This window comes from Eriocheir sinensis, chromosome 63 (genome assembly GCF_024679095.1).
Source record: "Eriocheir sinensis breed Jianghai 21 chromosome 63, ASM2467909v1, whole genome shotgun sequence".
Classification (NCBI taxonomy): Eukaryota; Metazoa; Arthropoda; class Malacostraca; order Decapoda; family Varunidae; genus Eriocheir; species Eriocheir sinensis.
This window is the reverse complement of record NC_066571.1, coordinates 10,663,186-10,679,146: the sequence shown is the minus strand read 5'-3', so window position 1 is coordinate 10,679,146 and position 15,961 is coordinate 10,663,186. Positions and strand designations below refer to the sequence as shown.

Below are 15,961 nucleotides of genomic sequence, written 5' to 3'. Positions count from 1 at the left end.
GGAGAGGTGGAGGGAGAAAGCAGAGATGGTAAACGAGAAGGGAAGGGAAGAAGGTGAGGAAGGAAGGATAGATGAATCGAGAAAGACGCGGCGAATGTGGGTCAGAACATCTATTATTTCATTTCATTCAGTTTCCTTTTCCTTTCCTTATTTCACGCTTCATTTTACTTTCCTTTTCATCCTTTCCTCCCCTCACACTTCCCTTTTTCCCTTCTTTCTCTCCCTCATTTTCTTTCCTTCCTTCCTTCTCTCCACACTCCTCCTTCCTTCCTTTTCTCTTCCACTTCCCTTTCCTTCCCTTCTCTCCTCTTTCAGTTCCCTTTCCTTCCTTCCTTCCGTCACCAGTGAGTAAACAGAAACATCTTGCACCTGACCTCTTCCGCCGCCTGTCAAGTGCACCGCGCGTGTGTGTGTATGTGTGTGTGTGTGTGTGTGTGTCCCCATCCTGGATACACACACACACACACACACACACACACACACATACACACATATGTCCACTTCTCTCTCTCTCTCTCCTCCGCCTCTTCCTCCTCCTCCTCCTCCTCCTCCTCCTCCTCCTCCTCTTCCGTTTTCACTTCCTTACCATAGTCTTCTTTCCTTCCTCTCCTCCTCCTCCTCCTCCTCCTAAACCACCTCCTCCATTTTACCCTTCACAGGACTCTCTATAACTTGGTTCGAGAAACAGAAGGGAGAGTAAATAGGAAAGAGAAAAGAAAAAAGAAAGAAAGGGAAAAAAGAAAAAAAGGAAAAGAAAAAAAATGGGAAAAATGAAAATATAAAAAGTATAGAAAGGAGAGAAAGAGAAAGAAAGGGAAAAGGAAAAAGGTATTGAAAGAAAAAAGGAAAATAATAAAAAGGAAAGAAGGGAAGAAGGGAAAGAAAATACCTAGTAAGTTTGTGAGGCTGTCAGAAGATATTAGACACTGTTGTTCTCGAGGCTAAAATTAGACCTTAACTTCAAAACACTCCCTTTCCTGAGATAATGATTCGTTAAGGCCTCTCTCTCTCTCTCTCTCTCTCTCTCTCTCTCTCTCTCTCTCTCTCTCTCTCTCTCTCTCTCTCTCTCTGTTTATATTTCCTTGTTTTCATTTTTTTCTGTATTAATAATTCCCTTCATATATTCTTTTTTCTCTATTTTTTGTTTTCCTATTATTTTCTCGTTCTTTTATGGTATTTTCCTTCATCTCTCTCTCTCTCTCTCTCTCTCTCTCTCTCTCTCTCTCTCTCTCTCTCTCTCTCTCTCTCTCTCCACCACCACCACCATCTCAACCCTTTGCTCCCCGGACGTGGCCTGAGGTGACATCGCATCTCCATACCTGAGCGGCGGCGGAGGCGTTGAGGCCAGGTATTGACACCCCCTCACTCACTCTGACACGCGTAGGAGGAGGTGGAGGAGGAGGAGGAGGACGAGGAGGTAGGGAATTAGAGAGGGTACCTGAAAACATGCAACACAAAGGGAGAGGTTGTTGATGTACATTAGGAAGAGAAAAATGTGGACTGGGATAAATAGAGATGAAGATGAAGAGATGCTTGTGGTAGACGAGGAGGAGGAGAAGAGGAGGAGGTTAGCTGAAGAAGGAGGAAAACAGAGAGGAAGCCAGTCGAGTAGGAGAATAAGATGGACACATAAAAGAAATTAAAATATATATAGGAAGATAGTGAGAAGTGAGGACAAAGATGAATAAGAAAAAGGAAGCTTGTGGTCGAGAAGGAGGATGAAGTAAAATGACGCTGAAGGAAAAGGAAGAGAGAGAGAGAGAGAACCAGTGAAGGAGAAGGACGAGAAGGATGAACAAGAAAGATGAAATGCATAATAAGAAGATAGGGAAAAATGAAGAGGAGAACTAATAAAATAAAGATGCTTGGTGTAAACGAGATGGCAGATGAAGTGGAAGGAAGCAAAAGAAGATGGAACAGAGAGATAAAGAGAAGACCAATGAAGAAAGAAGGCAAGAAGGATGTACAGAAGGGAGATAAATAAAAAAAGAGTAAGATATGAAATGGAAAATAGATAAAACTGCACACACAATCATCACAAATATAAGTAAATAAGAATATGTTTGTTGGAAGTAGAAGAAGGAGAAGAAGAAGAAATAAGACGTAGTAGTAGTAGTAGACGTAAAAGTAGAAGAATATGTCTCTTGTAAGTACTAAAAGGAAATATGCTTGTTAAAAGTAGATGAAGAAGAAGTAGTAGAAGTAGTCTTATGTCTTAAAGAGGAGGGTATCAGGACACCTCTCCTCCCGAAACTGACCTACCTTTCGGCCACTCCTCTAATTCTTTTTAGGAGTAGTGAGTAGCGGGCTTTTTTTCCACATTTGTTACCTTTATTTATGCCCTTGAACTGACTCCTCTGCTGTACAAAAAAAAAAAAAAACTGAAGAATTTGTTTGTTTACCTGTTTTAGAGAGTCAAGACGTGAAGGTTCTCAGACGGCCAAGGAACCAAGAACCTGCCGGGGAATGGAAACGCAATATAAGATTCTTTAATATCTGTCAGGTCCACAAGATTCCGAGCCTCCAAAGTGACGCTCAATCGTCCCCCGCCGCGCCAAGTCCAGTCACGCGAACTTAAGTAATTCACCACCAACACGTTTTAAAGAGAAGAGAAAAGCTCGACTCTGCCACTCACACACACACACACACACACACACACACACACACACACATTTGAAAGAGATGGAACGTGTTGGGCGGAAAATAAGGTGAAAAAGTTTCTTGGCTGGCAACATTTACTGTATGTGTGTGTGTGTGTGTGTGTGTGTGTGTTTCTAATTGGGCGCGCGCCTGTCAGTGAGCGCAACGGATGGAGATGAAACTGAGAAAATGAAAACGAGAAAGAAACACGAAACAGAAAATAAAAACACTAACTCAACTAATTAAGAGAGAAATAAAAACGAAAAAAAAAACCTGACACCCATCACGAAGCAAAACATTAATAAAGAACAAAACAAAAAAAATCACAAATCAAACACCCCAAAAAGTCTACGGTTATTACTTCCTTTCTTTCACTGATATATTTTCCCTTTTACCATTCCTTCACATTTTCCCACCCACTTTATTTCTCTTCCTTTGCTCTGTTATTAAAGCCCCGAGACCTTGAGCGCCCCTTGTGTCATTACGAGCAGACGAGCGGCCGTTGATCCTTCTAAAAGCGTGACTCTGAACCCGAGGGAGCGTCAGGTTGGTCATGTTGGCGGCGCGTGGAGACTCAAGCCGCTAACAGACAGACGGAGACAGGTATAGAAACAGACACATCGACATCCACAGAAATACATATACACCCACCCACTCATACACACACAGACACACACAAAACACAGGCACCGTCCACCACAAGAACAGCTCCCAGGCAGACCTTCGCGCCTCCCATACCACGAGATACATGGCTGTCGAGGCCGCGAGTGAAGTTGAAGGAAAAGCATAAACTCTCCATAAATCAAGGCGGCAAAAAACAAGCGGTCGACGGAGGGAAAAGAATGGTGTGTGTGTTGAGACTAATGCAGACCAACCAGCCTCTTCCTGTCCTCTCCACTTCCCTTTGAATATACGGACGGAATGGAAGCTTCGGGTAATTCATGACAGCAAAAACAAGCAAAAGGCTGAGGGAAGATATGAGTGGGCTTAAAAATGTTGTAGACTTATGCAGACCAACCAGCCTCTTCCTCTCGTCTCTTATCCTCATCCCTTTGAAAATACGGAAGAAATTAAACTTTGGGGAAATTCATGACAGCAAAATAAAAGTTAGAGATGAAAGGAAAATATGAGTGGGTGTAGAAAGATTGTGTATCCTCCTTTCTCTCTTACTTAACAATTTGTGTGAGAAAAATACATTGAATAGTGAATGAAGATAATAAGTTTGTGAGTATAGGGGAAAATATGACTGCAGGGAAATAAAAGTGCGTAGGCCTTCATAAAGTGACTCTCCCCCTTGCCTTCCTTTTTTTTCCTTAAAAGTTTTAGGAAGAGAAATACACTGAATGAACTGAGAGTATATTCATGTACACACACACACACACACACACACACACACACACACGAGGGACAACGACTCGTTTTTACTGTATAATGTATGGAACCAAAAAATGACTATACAAAGAGCTCAAAACTATAAAATACTCATAAATCTACAAATATGAATATGACCAAAAAAAAAAAAAAAAACGAATGCCCCCATCCCTTATATCACCACCATCATCATCATCATCATTATTAAGACAGTCACAAACGCTTCCTTTCCTTTGTTTTGAGTTTAGTTGAACTTTTTGAATATACAGTTTTCAGTTTTTCGTATATACATAGTTTTCATTTTTTTTAATATACATGGTTTTCAGTTTTTAATATATACATAGCTTTCAGTTTTTTTAATATATACATAGTTTTTAAGTTTTTCATATATGGTATACATAGTTTTCAGTTTTTCATATATACATAGTTTTCAGTTTTTCATATATACATATTTTTCAGTTTTTCATATATACATATTTTTCAGTTTTTCATATATACATAGTTTTCAGTTTTTCATATATACATAGTTTTCAGTTTTTCATATATACATAGTTTTCAGTTTTTCATATATACATAGTTTTCAGTTTTTCATATATACATAGTTTTCAGTTTTTCATATATACATAGTTTTCAGTTTTTCATATATACATAGTTTTCAGTTTTTCATATATACATAGTTTTCAGTTTTTCATATATACATAGTTTTCAGTTTTTCATATATACATTGTTTTCAGTTTTTCATATATACATTGTTTTCAGTTTTTCATATATACATTGTTTTCAGTTTTTCATATATACATAGTTTTCAGTTTTTCATATATACATTGTTTTCAGTTTTTCATATATACATGGTTTTCAGTTTTTCATATATACATTGTTTTCAGTTTTTCATATATACATAGTTTTCAGTTTTTCATATATACATTGTTTTCAGTTTTTCATATATACATAGTTTTCAGTTTTTCATATATACATTGTTTTCAGTTTTTCATATATACATAGTTTTCAGTTTTTCATATATACATTGTTTTCAGTTTTTCATATATACACAGTTTTCCGATGCAATTGTTAACTTTTCATATACATTACAAAGTTTCCTCGCAGCTTCTATTGAACAAACTCCCCTCGGGTCTTTATATATTTCAATGACTTTCCTAACTGTCACTTTGTCAGTCCATCTCTTGTGCTCTCTCCTTCAAATAAGACCTAACCATTGCCCATTGCCCTATCTCTTACATAAATGCCCCTACAGCTGCCCCTTCGTGATATCAAATGCCTCCATCTAGACAACAAACACACAATAAGCTGGGAAATACATAACTATATCCATCCCACCAGAAAAAAAACTGCCCTGTAAAGAATATAAGGAAAAACAATCTTCGTAAATCACCCGCATTATACATCGAATACACAATAGCGGCTGGACCAAAATAACATAAATGTACGCCGAAGATAGGATTATTCACTTTCCTGGGCTTCCTATACAACGGCGGGAGGAGGCGAGGGGGCGAGGGTGGGAGTGAGGGAAGAAGAGAGAGTGGGAAGGAGGGAGAGGGAGAGAGAGAGGGAGAGGAAAAAGAGGCAGGCATTGTTGGTCGTGAGAGACAAAAAACGCGTTTCCTTGGCCATTACGAGACAGATAAACAGATTCTGTGTCCTGCAGTAAACACTAGGGCGTGAGAAGGAGGAGGAGGAGGAGGAGGAGGAGGAGAAGGAGGAGGAATAGAGAGAGAGGATCAGTGGAATAGGAGGAAGAAAAGCATATACAGAAATGATGAAAAAAAGAAAGATATGAAAAGGAGAGAGAGAGAGAGAATATATACACGCTTCATAAATCTTTCTACTATAACGAAGTACGATAAAAGGAAGGACACCATATACGTAGTAACCTCCTCTCTCTCTCTCTCTCTCTCTCTCTAAGGCTAAAGAGATGGTTATTGAATGTGTTTGTGATATTATACGGAAACAAGATGAGAGAGAGAGAGAGAGAGAGAGAGAGAGAGAGAGAGAGAGAGAGAGAGAGAGAGAGAGAGAGAGTGTGTGTGTGTGTGTGTGTGTGTGTTGGTCAGAAGAAATACTATGCAAATTAAACCCATTCATTCCCACTGTCTAAGCCCTTGCCCATTATCCCTTTTCTTGCCCTTCCTCTCCCTTCCATCTTCCTTACCTTCCCCTTGCCTATTACCCCCTCCCCTTACTCCATACGTACCCTTCCCTTAACCTCCTTTCTCTAATCTTTCCGTTTCCCCTGGCTCTCCCTTCCCTCTCCCTTACCCATCCTTCCCTTCCTCTTCCCTTATCTCATACATACCCCTTCCGTTTACTCCCTTCCCTCTCCACATACTTGATCTCCCCTTTCCCTTCCCTCTATTCCCCTTCCTTCCCCTTCATCTCCTCCTTCCCTTTCTTATCCCATTACCCCATACAGCCCCTCCCTTTCCTCCCTCCTCCCCTTTTCATACTCCCTTTCCTCTTTCCTCCCCCTCTTCCTCCTCTTTCCTCTTACTTACCACCCCCTTCCCTCTTACCCTTCTCTCCTTACCCAAGACATCCCCTTCCCTTCCCGTTTTTCCTCCTCCCCTCCCTTAACCCCCCCCCCCTCCCATCCTGACCCTGCCTAAATTTGGCGTCAATGAGATGGAAATGTTTTTGGACCAATCCATCTTCTGGGGCACCTGTGTCTTAACCTCAAGGGCGGGGGAGAGGGGAAGGAAGGGGTTAAGGATGGCACTAGGTGGGGAGACGGCTAGAGGAGAAGGTGGGGGAGAGCAGGAGGAAGGGGAAGAGTAAGTAATCAGAGTAAGTAGAGTAAACAGAGTAAGTAATGTAAGTACTGAGTAAAGGATTAGGAAAAGGAATGTAAAAGTGTAATTAACAGGTTGTGAAGAGAAGGAAGGGAGAGGAAGGGAGGGAGGAAGAGGGTGAAGGGGACGCGTGGAGGAGGGACAGGAGGAGGAAAGGGAGGTGTAGGGAAGCAAGGGGAAGGGAAGAGAAGGTAAAATAGGGTAAAGAGGAAGAGAGGGAAGAGGAGGATGAAGGGAAGGAAATGGAGGGGTAGAAATAGGAAGAGAAGGACGTGAATGTGAGTGGTGGAGGAGGAGGAGGAGGAGGAGGAGGACTAGAACGAGGAGGAGGAGGAGGCACTGGAGCGATGTAATACTGAAATTGGTAGGCCGTCGAGGAAGAAGAAGAACGGACAGAAGAGGAGGAGGAGGAGGAGGAGGAGAGAAATGGTACTGGCTTGTGTGAGGGTTGAAGTAACAGTGTGTGAGATGGAATAGGGAATGAGGAAGGAAGGAAGGAAGGAAGGAAGGAGACCCACACTATAACAAGGAAATGGAAGAGAGGGAGATAGACGCTGGAATGGGAATGGAGGCAGAGAGAAGCTGGAATGAGAATGGAGGGAGACAGACGCTGGAATAGGAATAAGGGAAGAGAGATGCTGAAATGGGAATGGATGAAGACACAGTGGAACGAGAAATGGGAACACGAGGCGGACATAGGAAGGGAGGAAGGGAGACACGCTGAGGTGGTTAGCTGTATGTTTGCCCCGGGTGGAAAACGAGGCAAATATGGTTGAGAGAGAGAGAGAGAGAGAGAGAGAGAGAGAGAGAGAGAGAGAGAGAGAGAGAGAGAGAGAGAGAGAGAGAGAGAGAGAGAGAGGTGAAGACGAGGTACCACTACGTTTGTTATATTTGGTCCACATTTCGTAAAAAGAAGAAAAAGACGCCGGAAACTATATTTTTTTCTCTTTCTTTCTTTCTCATTCCCTCTCCTACATCGTATATCATAAAATACTAAATAAGAAAAAAAACACTAATATTTTCATCTTTAAACGTCTATAAACTTAAGCTTCGTCTGTTTGTAAAAATATAGATGGCATCGAGTCAAATTTCTCCTGTTTTTATATAAATTGTTAATATTTGTTTCACTCCTATTTCGTATGCATAAGGAAATACATAAGAAAACAGGATGTATTATTTTCCTCTCCAGACGTCTAAGGTAAGGTTCGTCCGCCTGCCGCTAGATGGCGTTGGCTTAATGGTCTATTTTTTAAGGAATTTTTTGTTAATTTTTGGATTTAATTACCAGACGAGTGTTTAGCTGAGAGAGTCAACATCCGGTCTAGGCCAGCTCCTCTCTCTCTCTCTCTCTCTCTCTCTCTCTCTCTCTCTCTCTTTGTTGTGTTTTACCTCCTCTGAGCTATTCTTAGGCGGCTCTCCGACTACTCTTCCTCTTCCTCCTCTTCTTACTCTTATTCCTCCTCCTCCTCCTCCTCCTCCTCCTCCTCTTGGGCCTCAACTCGTAGTCCTCCTTTACATCTTAATCTTCATCTCCTCTTCCTTATCCTTTTCCTCCTCTTTCTTTTCACAGCTATATTTTCTTCTTTTCTTTCTTCTTCTTTTCTTCTTTTTTCCTTATTCCCCTTTCCTCTAATTTATCGTATATTATGACTCCATTTTCTTCATATTTTCCTTTCTTCCTTCATCTCCTCCTCCTCCTCCTCCTCCTCTTTCATCTCTCTCCCTTACTCTTCCCAAATACCACCTCCACCTCCTTCACCTCCTCTTCCTTCATCTCTTCAACACCATCATCACCACCACCACCACCATCACCACCACCGCCACTCCTCTCTTCGCATAATTCCTCATCCCTTACAGCCCCAGTCTATGCACTAACACTCCTGCTAAATCCCTTAATTAGAATCCACGACCTTGTTTCAGCCCTAAGACTCGACAAACTTTCTCTCTCTCTCTCTCTCTGCTTCTCTCTTCATCTATATTTCTTTCTCCTCCACCTCGTCCTCTTCTTCCTTTTCCTCTCATTCTCCTTCTTCGCCTTCTTAATCTCTCTCTCTCTCTCTCTCTCTCTCTCTTCAACTATATTTCTTTCTCCTCCAACTCGTCCTCTTCTTCCTTTTCCTCTCCCTCTCCTTCTTCGCCTTCTTCTTAATCTTTCTCTTCCTCTTTTTTTTCTTCCTCTTATTCCTCCTCCTCCTCCTCCTCCTCCTCCTCCTCCTCCTCTTAGCCTTCCATTTCTCTCCCTTCCACCCCATCCCCTACACCATCATCATTTCATCCTCCATGCTCTCTCCCACACAGTCCACCACACTTAGGTCCTTAACAGCTCGGGACGGCTTTGCACTGTTGCTTATACTTTACAGTCTGAAGGCCAAGGTTAACGTCCTCAGATCCTCCTGTATGCAAACGGGTAAGACGGAAACAAGCCATAACTTTTAATCAGCTTGGAGGAATCACAGGAGCCACTATAAATGAAATTCGCCTGTGCCACTAATGGGCTGGGGTCGTCAAAGAGGCCCCTCAGGAGAGCCTACCGACCCTAAAGGCGACACTTAAAAGATTGGTAAGGTTATATAGTCAGCCACAGAAGATGGTGTAGGAGTGAAGTTAGTGAACCTCTAGCAAGCAGGGAAGAAGTTAACCTTGAGTAGGAGTCAAAACCACTGCACTCAGCTTTTGTACCAAGACACTGGAAACTTTTGACCAGCTTGTAGTAATTGATAATAGTCTTTAGTTAGTTGAAATAGAAAATGGGGAACCTTTCAGTGTTGGTTCAGTCAGTGTTCAGAGTTAATGACCCTCCAGCAAACCACTGCATTCAGCTTTTGTACCAAGACACTGGAAACTTTTGCCCAGCTTGTAGTAATTGATAATAGTCTTTAGTTAATTAAAACAGAAAATGGGGAACCTTTCAGTGTTGGTTCAGTCAGTGTTCAGAGTAAGTGACCCTCTAGCAAACTACTGCACTCAGCTTTTTTACCAAGACACTGAAAGCTTTTGACCAGCTTGTAGTAATTGATAATAGTCTTTAGTTAATTAAAACAGAAAATGGGGAACCTTTCAGTGTTGGTTCAGTCAGTGTTCAGAGTTAGTGACCCGCTAGGAAACAGGAAAAGGGTTAGGGTCGTATTTTCAAACATTTCGTCGCCCAAGTTCACATATTTGACATGGCTTTCGTAGGAGCTGTAGGCCTTTCCTGGGGTAGTTTTATGACCCTGGTGGTAGTCTGACCCTTCTTCTGTGCCATGAACCTTAAAAAACACTCATGAAAACGAGATTGATCCCCTCCTTGACCTTTAGAAATAGTTGATGTGAAAAGCGATGGTGTCTTAAAATACGGCCCTTAACCCTGAGTAGGAGTCACAACAACTTTAGTATTACTACGTATATTCCACGGGCCGAAACAGGTAGAGAAGTTACTGCTCCCCTTGTCTCCCTCAAATTCTCCCTCTTTTTCAAATATAATGGGAAATTACACCGAGAATCAATACGACCATGGCCGTCAAGTTCTTTTGGAGGTGAATCCACTCTCTGGGTCCGAATTTCACCTTAAAATCAATAAGGTGTGAGTTACAATGTCCGTTTTCATCTCCTTCGGATTTTCCTTTGCTACAAGGCTTCTCTTCTGTTCGTCCTGCCTTCGTCTTTTGTCTTTTTTTATCCTTTTCAACATTTTCATCATTTCTCTTCTTATCATCAATCTATTACGACCTTGATCTCCCCCTCAATTCATCGACAGAAATTGATTACGAGTGTTCCTTGCAATTTTGTTCCTCTCACCTTTCTGTTCTCACCCATTCTCTCCGTCTTGCCTCCTCCTCCACCTCCTCCTCCTCCTATTCTGATCGTCTCCCACTCGCCTCCTATTCTATCCGTCTTGCATTCCCCTTCCTTCCCCGCGTAGGCGTCGGGTTATGAAAGTGTCGCTCGTGTGGACTGATAAACAGACGGTCGCACGCCAGGGGTATGTTTGCCTCGAGGTCTCGCTGTGCCTTATAGAGCTGAGGTTACAAGGACACCGAGCAGCGTGGGCGGAGAAGGGGGGAAGGGGAGGTGAAGGAGGAGGAGGAGAAGGAAGAAGAAGAAGGAGGAAGAGGTAAAGGAAGGATAGATGATGATGGATGTTGCGGTTGTTGTTGCTATCCCTGTCTCTCTTTATCTCTTCTCTCTCTCTTTTTCTTTCTTTCTTTTTCTTTCTCTCTTTCTTTGTTCCTTCCTTTCTTTCTTTCTTTCTTACTTGCTTTTTCTCTCTTTCCTTATTTTTTTCTTTATTTTTTCTCTCTACGACACACACACACACACACACACACACACACACACACACACACACACCTAACCCCCTCCCCCCTCCTCCCTCACAACCACATCAGGCCAGAAGCTGAGTTTTTAATAGCCTGAAATTCCTCCTCCGCCTCCCAACCCTTCTCAGCCTTGACCGCAAATCTAAACTTTCTGGCCGCGCCTCCCACGCTCGCCTCATCGCGGTCTTCGGCGACGCTCATTCCGTTTTAAGTTTCCCCGACGGTGCAGAAAATGGGGTAAAAAATAAATAATAAAAATGTTGTTAGAAATAAACTATAAATATGAGGTAAGAAATAAAGTATAAGAATAAGGTAAGAAATGAAGTATAAATAAAAGAAATATAAAAAATGGCATATAAACTTAGAATTAAACAAAATAAATATACGAAATAGGCCCCCTAGCCTCTCTTTATGTTTTGGGGGTGGTCGGGGCGGTGCAGAAGCGGCGCCCGACCACAGAACTAGTCCCGAGGTTAACCTTACGAGGAGTCTGCGCGTGGGCTCCTGGAACGGCCGGAGCCTCTCAGGGGATCACCGAATCCCCTAATGGTAATAATAATCACAGTAATTAAACACAATCATACCTCACATTACATTTTTTTATCACTGTTATCAGTTATCACGTTCACCAGCTGATTGTTCCCTCGCCCCGACCCAACAATAACCATCAGGCCATGAATACACTCACTCACTATTCCCTGTTATTTTTCCACCATCATTCATAGAGAGTAATGTATGGAAGGGCCGCCCACACACCACCTCCCGCTGTGTTTTCATATAGATAGATTAGTGTTATGACCTACTTATGCATATATTATAGGGTAGTGTTTTTTTTATCATATTTTTATAGTTGGTCAGTTTTATGAGAAAGCTTAACTCTTCTTACTCCACCTCTTCATCACCTCCTCCTCCTCCTCCTCCTTTTCCTTCCTATCATTCACGTAAGAGGAGGAGTGGACGCAGATTTATCTTTCTCCTCTTCTTCTTCTTCCTCCTCCTCCTCCTCCTCCTCCTCCTCCTCCTCCTCCTTCTCCTCTTAACTTCCCTCTGAATAAACAGATAGATAGATAAATAAATAAATAACTGCAAATAAAACTAGACAGAGCAACAGGAGGAGGAGGGGAAATCAAAACAAACAAACAAACAAACACACACAAAGTAGATATAAACACGATGAAAAAAAAAAAAAAACGCAACAGATAACACAACCTGACGAGGAGGAGGAGGAGGAGGAGGAGGAGGAGGAGGAGGAGGAGGAGAGGAGGAGGAGGAGGAGAGGACACGACCTAGCAGAAGACCAAAGTTACCTCCTCCTCCTCCTCCTCCGCATCAATCTTGTTACCCGAAACGAGATAGATTAACTGAGCGAGGCCTCCCCCCTCTCCCTCCCCCCCCCACTTTTCCCTTTCCTCCCTTTCCTTTCCTCCCCCTTCTCCCCTTTCCCCTACTTTACCTTACCTTACCTTTATTATCTAACTCCTCCTGCCCTCTTGGTTCCCTTTATTCCTGCCCTCAGTTCCCGTTTCTTCTCCTCTTCTATCTATCTTCTATATTCTTTCTTCCCTTTTCCAGCATGGCTTATATCTGTATCCGACTCCATGTACTTTCTCTCCTTCCTTCCTCTCTTCCATCTCTTCCTTTTTGTACTTCTGCCTTCATTCCTTGCATCCTATATTCTTCCTCTTCTTTATTATATTCTTATTTGGTTATCTGTGTATTTTCCTTTCCATTCCATACTCCTATCTTCCTAACTTCTTGTCTGTCTGTCTGTCTGCAAGTCTTTTAACCTATCAAACCTTCTTCCTTCCTTTCTTCGGTCCTTCAGAAATTCAATCTTTCCTGCATATCTGTCAGCCTCTCTGTTTGTCTGTCTGTCTGTCTGCTTCTTTACCTGACTTCCTTCCTTCCCACCCTCCTTCTTTTTCTCTCATAATTTATCTCTGTATTTTTATTTTTCCTTCTCTCTCCTTCCCTAACCCTTCCACAAATCCACCCTATTCCTCGCTCTTTATCTCTCTTCCTCCTCCTTCTCTTCTCCCCCATTCCTTCCCTTTCTCATTCCCATTCCTCGTTCTTCAACTCCTTACCTCACTCTCTCCCTTACCTGGTCCCCTTCAACCCCATCATCCAATCTCCTTCCTTTCCCTCCCTTCCCCTAGAGATATGTGTAGACAGCCGCAACCCTCCTCCCTCGAGTCTCCCAAACAGACGGTGTAGGGGTGTTGGGCACGGATTTGGGGCCTCAGGGACAAGGATTACCAGGAAAGGAGTTTGAGGGAGGGTTTGAGAGGAGGAGGAAGGAAGGGAGAGAGCGAAGAAGGGAGATAAATAGTGAGGAATAGGGAGGGTTTGAGAGGAGGAAGAAGGAAGGGAGAGAGCGAGGGAGATAAAGAGTGAGGAATAGGTTGGAGTTAGTGGAAGGGTTAGAGAAGGAGAGAGAGAAGGAAGAAAAAGAGAAGTTCGGAAAGCAATTACGAAAGACAAAGAAGAAATGTGGAAAAGGAAGGAAGGAAGGACGAAAGAAAGGAAAAGAAAAAAATACAGAAAGGAAGATGAGGAAGGAAGGAAGAAATGGGAAACAAGAGGAATGGAAGAAGGGGATGGAAAGGAGAGGAAGGAAGAAAGAAATGGGCAATAACAGAGGAATGAAAGAAAGGGAAGGAAAGGAGAACAAGAATGGAAGAGTAAGGCAAAGGAAGAGAAGGAGGAGAAGGTGAAGGATATGAGGTTAGGTAAAGTGAAGATAAAGGAGAATAAGTAAAAATAGGATATCAAAAGGAGGAAGAAGAGGAGGAGGAGGAGCAGAGGATTATGAAAAAGTGTCGTAAGAGGCTAAGGGGGCTCGCGTCTTAGCGCCAAAAGTTCGCCCATCAAGGAATCGTGGAGTGTTATCGGACTCGTAAAGGAGAGTGAAGCTTTGCCGGCGGTTTTCGAAGCCCCGAGATGACCTGTTGTGAACACCTGACCGTGGCGAGGAGGAGGAGGAGGAGGAGGAGATCATAAAGGCAAGGGATGGAAAGGAAAGATAAGAAAGAAAGGAAGGGGAAAGAAAAGGAAGGAGAGGGTAAGAAGAGGGAAAGAAAGAGAGGAGGAGAAGGGGGAAGAGGAGGAGGAGGACGAGGAGGAGGGGGAGGAGCAGGAGATGAAAGAGGAGGATGGAAAGGCGAGTTGAGAAAGGAAGAAAGGAAGAGGAAAGAACAGAGGAAGAAAAAAAAGAGAAAATGAAAAGGAAAGTCAAAGGAAAAGGGAGACTAAAAAAGGAAATTAGGGTAGGGAGGATAAAGGGTAAGGGAGAATACACGAAAGGGAGAGAATAGGAGGAGAGAGGGGAGGGAAAACAGGGAGGGAAAGAGTGGAGGGAAGGGAGGAAAGGAGTGAACTGGGAGAGGAAGGGAAGAGAGGAGAAGGAAGAGAGAGAGAGAGAGAGAGAGAGAGAGAGAGAGAGAGAGAGATACATGAACTTTAATATTTTCCATTCTTTACACATTATCGGGAAAACAATCTTGCGCCATCAGGGAAAAATTATAACCCTCCCTTGTTTCACTCGCTCATCTCCCTTGATACATCTTTACCTCCCTTCCTCTCCCTGCCCCTGAGACACATCATCATCACCTCCCCTCTTCACCTGTCAAGTATTCCTCCCCCACCCCCACCACCACCAGTCTCTCTGATCCACTTCCCCCTGATTGCTGCATCCCTGTACTGCCTCCTGCCTCAGCTCCTCCCAGTACTACCTAACGTGTCCAACCTCCTTATTTGCTACTCTTGTTCCTCGCTTTTCACTTCAGACACGACAATAATTGCTCTTCTCTTATCTCCCTCTCTGCTCACCACTAATGTAACTTCCTATCCCCACTTCTGTGTCTGGTACATCTCTCCAACATCTGAAATTCACAATCCATAACTTCTACTACTACTTCTACTACTAATATTACTAATACTAATACTATCTACCTATTTCTGTTTACTGTCCCTACTACCTCTTCTTCTATCTCTTATGTTCCCTCTTTCTTCCTCTCCTTCTCTTCCCTCACCCTCCATCCTTTCCCTCCCCTCACTCTTCTTCCTTCCCTACCTTCACCCCTTCTCTCACATCTCTTCCCCCATCCCCCATCTTCCACCCATCTCTTCCCCTCATCCATCCCTTCTTTCTCTCCTTCCCCCCTTCACCTACTCCTGCTGCCGTCACTCCCTTCCCTTCCCCTCTCTTCCTCCCCTCACCTTCCACCCTTAAGTCACCTCTCACCAACTCCTTTCCCCTTCCCATCCCCACCTCGCCACCCTTCACCGTATCCATGATGATAAATGAGCCAATACATTTTTAGGCAAACGCCGAAGTTGGGGCAGTTCACGACCCTAGGAACTTATTGATACTGATGGACGTCCTGCACGGCCTGCCTCCCTGCCTGCCTGCCTGCCACGGTGAGCCAACAGGCGGAGATAGGGCCGATGGGGCAGAGAACGATGCGGCCTGATTTGTGCGTGACCTCCCTTCCTCTACCCGTGACTTGAAATGAAATGAAATGATAATAATGGGTAGTTTTATGAGCCATGTCCCTCCAAGCGCCTCCCTGCCTGCCTGCCACGCTGAGCCAACAGGCGGAGATAAGGCCGATGGGGCAGAGAACGGTGTGGCCTGATTTATGCGTGACCTCCCTTCCTCTACCCGTGACTTGAAAGGAAATGTGATGATAAGGTCCATATTCTTAAACATTTTAGGGCTCACACACCCACATTCAATAAGGCTTTCGTAGAGGTTGTGTTAGGGTTTCCACGGGTAGTTTTATGAGCCAAGTGATAGTCTGACGAGGCTTCTATACCATGAATGCTGCTATAGATATAAGAAAT

General features: G+C 43.4%; 1 protein-coding gene and 1 long non-coding RNA gene across 2 annotated transcripts in view; one reads left to right on the top strand and one right to left on the bottom strand.

Moving 5' to 3' along the window:
• LOC126987032 (dopamine receptor 2-like) overlaps positions 1-15,961 on the top strand; it is a 141,094-nt gene that overhangs the window by 20,957 nt on the left and 104,176 nt on the right. The gene's annotated exons all lie outside the window — the stretch shown is intronic.
• LOC126987034 (uncharacterized) overlaps positions 1-15,961 on the bottom strand; it is a 40,870-nt gene that overhangs the window by 18,879 nt on the left and 6,030 nt on the right. Inside the window, exon 2 of the long non-coding RNA XR_007740126.1 lies at positions 2,403-2,456. This is a non-coding gene — a long non-coding RNA (uncharacterized LOC126987034). The remainder of the gene's footprint in view (positions 1-2,402; positions 2,457-15,961) is intronic.